Source organism: Microtus pennsylvanicus, chromosome 13, assembly GCF_037038515.1.
Source record: "Microtus pennsylvanicus isolate mMicPen1 chromosome 13, mMicPen1.hap1, whole genome shotgun sequence".
NCBI lineage: Eukaryota > Metazoa > Chordata > Mammalia > Rodentia > Cricetidae > Microtus > Microtus pennsylvanicus.
This window is the reverse complement of record NC_134591.1, coordinates 30,777,724-30,782,854: the sequence shown is the minus strand read 5'-3', so window position 1 is coordinate 30,782,854 and position 5,131 is coordinate 30,777,724. Positions and strand designations below refer to the sequence as shown.

Below are 5,131 nucleotides of genomic sequence, written 5' to 3'. Positions count from 1 at the left end.
AATTATTTATTCATTAAGATATTCCATAATGTGCGTACCATAATTTATTTAATAATTCTCTTTGTTGTGATGTAGTAAAGCTAAGTTTTAGTTGGTGATTATAAGTAATAAAAATAATATATTTTTATATCTAATAAAACTGGCACTTAAGGCTGGCACCATCTGAGAATGGACAAACCTCACACACTTTTCTTGATGGCAGTAACTTCATTATTCCTCCTCATAGTTTCACAAAGGCAGTAACAGAATTGCCCTCACTTTAACAAAGAAATGACTGAATCTTGGAGACAGTTTGCAGTTTGATGATGACAACACAGCTCACAAGTATGAAATCAAACCATTTTAGTACCTGATCTCCAGGTCCATGCTCCATACACTACACTCTATTGAGTCCTCACGTGCAGTCATGACCATATCGAAGGAGATGCAAATATAAATTCTCGTCAAAAATGTGTATGTGTTGAACAGTTTTATATGATTTTATACATTGTCTTTCAAAAACACACTATCAATTTGTTGTACCAATTTCTACCTTAAAACAAATGTCTTAATAGATAGCTTTGATAAAGTTATTTTCATTGTCCATCTTAAATACAGTATGGAAAAATTCTTTGAAGAATTTGGTGATCTTCCATACCCCCACCATGGCTTCATAAGGGCCAGTGAGATGGTTCATCAGGTGAGGCCTTCGCTGCCAAGTCTGATGACCTGAATTCCCTTCCAGGAACCCAGATAGTAGAAGGAGAGGAATAACTGACCTTTACATGCATGTTGTGGTACAAACACACAAACACACACACACTCACAAAATAAATACATAAAATAAATAATTGTAATTAAAAGGAATTGATAACCTGAATGTTGTGGCCTGAATACTAGTAATAACAACATCAATTAAAGAGTGTTGGTGATGTCAATAGCATTATATTAAGTTGTACTATTAATATAGTTTACATATTGCTTTTATGTGCCCTTTTTATGATGAACTTTACTTATCTTAGTTTGTGTATTAGTTTGTTTTCTGATTGTGATGAAGAAAAAACAGACTTGAACCAATTTGTGGGTGGGAGGACTTATTTTGGTTCACAGTATGAAGGGTAATAAAAGCCAAAGAGGCATGGTGGCAGAAGTGAGAGGTGCCTGGTAAAACTGTGTTTCTAGGCAGTTCCTAGTGCTGTGTGCTGGTGTCCCATCCCATAGATAGCACCACCCACAGTCAGGGAGAGTCTTCCTCCCTTTTTAAATCTCCCTGGCAATGCTCTCATAGCTATGCTCATAGGTTTGTTTCTAAGCTGATTTTAAATCCAGTCAAGTTAACAACGATGATTAATCATCACACTGAGCAGGGATTACTAACTCAGTTATGTGGTGAAGATGTTTAGAAGTTATGCAACATACAGATCAGAGCTATGTGATCTAAACTGAATATGTGCTAGCCCCAGATAGCCCAATACATGTAACTATGGAAGAAAAGATACCAGTTGAGCTAGTGGGAATTTTTATTGCAATATTACTATTAATTAAGAGTACCATGATCAACAAACACATCTATCGCTTCTTGTTTTCTAAGCTTATTTGGTATTAGGAAGAAGTATCATTATCAATTGCCCTTTCTTAGATGTGTTCTCGCCAGAGATCTCTGATGAACTTCCTCCTCACTCTTTTCCATAATACGCTATGGTCCATCCTGTGTCCTATGATAATTTTCACCTGAGCTCTCCATAGTATTTGCTATGATCTGTCATCCTTCAGGGCATATTATAGATTCAAAAACACTTCCTATAGATGATTATAAGATGTTAAAACAATCTGGAACTTTCCTGAGAAATTAAAATACATTTTCATCCATTTTAATATCTCCCATTCTGTTTTCTTCTATATTCCATGAAATTTCTACTTTCCTTTAGTTCTGCTATTCTCCTGAGACATTAGCTGTCAAATTAAAGACAGCATGAATCATGGTCATATGACTAAAGATCACAGAAAAAAAAACTTTATGTCACTGAGGTGGTTTGGATTAGAAGTGTCCTACATAGTCCTGTCATTTGAACACGTGGTGCCCAGGTGGTGGCACTGTTTGGGAAGGTTTAGGTGTTACAGCCTTAGTGAAGGAAGTACATCAATGGGGGGGGGTGAGCTTTAAGATAAACATTCTTGTGCCACTTGTAATTTGCTCTCTCTGCTTCATGCTTGAGGTTCAAGATAATGAATTTCAGCTTCTTATTCCTGCTGTCATGATCACCACCTGTTGCCATTCTGTTCCAACCATTACGGACTCTAACCCTCTGGAACCCTAAGCCAAGATAAACTTTTCTCTACACGTTGCCTTTGTCATAGTGTTTCAACACGGCAACAGAAAAGTGACCATATCATCATCCATCTAGCTTTCAAAAGTGTAAGTCAAAAGGCCACTGTGACATGCGATGTGAACGTCAGCCTCTTCAAAAGCTGGATGGCTCTTCCTGCTAATTCAAAATTTTCTGATAGCAAGACCAATACTGCCACACCTTCATTAAGAGGGTATGAAGGTATATATTGCATCATGAGGGGATCTGAGGAAAGCGGAGCACCTTTCTCAAGGAAACCCAAAGGTAGCTTGGGAGATAAGAGGTAGAGACTGGCTCCGGGTTCCCACTGTGGTAAGGTAATGCAAGTGGGGTGAGCACTGTGTTTCCCTCTAGTGTCCATGTGGGGAAATGGAGTGGGGCATGAGAACTACCAGCAAGCAAACCTCGAAATCCGAGCAATTTTCGTTGTTGCTGAATTTACCAGGACAACCATACTGAGTCATTGCTATGTGATAGGAGCCATTACTTAGAGCTTGGCTCTCTGCTGAGCACCACTAGAAGATGGAGTTCATACAGATGATGATGCTAACAGAGGCTCCAGAGCTTGGTATGAAGGTACCACATGCTTCTTCCACTGCTTCCTGCATGCAGGCTTTGGAAAATAGCAGTCATATTTTTATTTTTATTTTATTTTTTTATTGATAAAAGAAGAATAAAAAAAAACAAAAACAAATTTCCACCTCCTCCCAGCCTCCCATTTCCCTCCCCCTCTTCCCACTCTTCTCCCCCTCTTCCCACTCTTCTCCCCCTCCTCCCACCCCTCTCCCCTTCCCCCCACTCCTCTCCCCCTCCCTCTCCAGTCCAAAGAGCAGTCAGGGTTCCCTGCCCTGAAATAGCAGTCATATTTTTAAAACTCTGATCCTGAGTCTCCTTTCTGTCTTTCTCTTGGTGTGCTTTGCTGTATGCATATGTTTTCTTACTCAATAGAAGCCTTTCTTCAGAGTCATAAAAATATATCTGGGTCTGAGGTCTTTGTTTCTAACATTCCACAGATACCTATGCATTCAATTGTTTTGGATAGAAAATTCTTTTATTCTCAGTTCAAGCCAATAATTCTGTATTTATAATTGTGAAACGGGTTTCGGAAGTGAAATAGATCTCTAATACTTCTTAGACTTACATTTTGAAAATCACTTTTAGTTCAAATGCACACAGATTAAGTATGTATGCAATAGTCATGTAAGTAATAACATGTGACCTTGATGGAAGGTGCATTGTGAGGCTACGGACTCTTCCAGCACTTATTCTTCTGTGTTTTGCTGTAATCCAGTCTTTATTCACTTCCTATATCATTGCTGGCATTATTTTAGTCTTTTCAAAATTCACATTGAAAAATGAACTCAAACCGTTTGCTTCTCAGTGATTTAGGAAGAAATTCTTTCCTGTTCCTTCTTTCATCCCTCAGAGCCTAGAAACAAAGACATGGTGATCAATAATATTATAGTGAAAGAATATACCATTTAAATCTGAAGCCACATATGCTAATTATAAATCAATTTCAATATTTGTCGTCTTAAATTCTGAAGTCTTTGTATATGCTCCCTCCTCCTAAACTAGTCCAAGAAAAATGAATGTATTGCCTTGGTGTCTGGGTCTAGCAAGCTTCTCTGCAGAGAAAATTATCTTGTATTGCCTGGGGTCTAGTCCTTTATTCAACTTTAGTAAATGAGCTCCTTTGAATTATGTTCTCCCTGTATTCAACTACCTCATCAGGCGCAATCTGCTTCCTCCCTCAGAAGATCTGAAAAGGCCTAACATGGTGTTGGTGTCATCTTGCTTAATCTTCTCATTTCTAGGATGGGGAAGTAGAATCAGGGATAATCTTCTCTGTGATTCATACCCTTAAAACTCTTAAAACTTCCAATCCTTTAGGATGTCTGTTCATCTTCCTTTGCAGCTTTAGCAATATCCTCCCAATTTGTGTGCTAAGGCTTACCATGAGGTTATTGGTCTTAGGAGTTTTTGACAGAGAGAGAGATATATAGGTCTTCTTTTCCCAACATCTATCTTGTGCCTAGAATTTGGAAAGATGGAACTTTAGTGCTAAAGATTCATAGAATTTTTTAAATTTTTTTAAAAATTAGATGCAAATTATTTGTTCAGTATTAAGTTCTTTTAACTCCAACTATTTCAGTCTTAAGTGCTTCCCACCATTATAATACTGTTACCATTTTCAGGGACCTTAAAGACTTCAGCTGTCCTTAAGGCTCATAACATGGTATCACCATTGCCTGCCTTCTCTAATTTTCTGCACAAGCACATTGAGATAAACAGATTGATTGGCTTCATAAAACTTTTTTTTTTTTTAAAAATGCTTGTCTGGATTGGATCAGAGTGCATCATGAGTGCTACAGGAAGATGAATTTGTTTCATGAGGAAAATAATACAAAATCATGATCAAATCTTTTTATTATTGGATAAGTTGTCAGTTTTGCATGTGTCTTTCCAGATCAGTATTCTATTTTGCTTTCTCCTGCTAGTATAAAGCACTCTGATCAAACACAAGGTGGTTAAGAAGGGATCTATTTATCTATCATCAAGAGAAACCAAGGCAGGAATCAAGGCAGGAGCTTAATGCAGAAACCATGAAGGAGTGCTGCTTACCAGCTTGCTCCCCATGGCTTGTTTCACCTGGTCTGCTCATCTACCTTTCTTGAACAGGCCAGGCCCAGCTGTGTGGAGATGGTACTATTCACAGGGCTATGTTCCACGATGTCAATTAGGATTTGAGAAAACTTCTCCTAGACATGGCCATATGGCCATCTGATAGAGGTAATTCTTCA

At 38.1% G+C, this 5,131-nt stretch overlaps 1 non-coding gene across 1 annotated transcript; it reads right to left on the bottom strand.

Annotated features, from left to right (window-relative positions):
* Window positions 1-4,507: 4,507 nt before the first annotated feature.
* LOC142834526 (small nucleolar RNA SNORA33) lies at window positions 4,508-4,634 on the bottom strand. The gene has a single exon (XR_012907617.1). It is a non-coding gene; the product is annotated as a small nucleolar RNA SNORA33 (small nucleolar RNA).
* Between the last annotated feature and the right edge of the window lie 497 nt (window positions 4,635-5,131).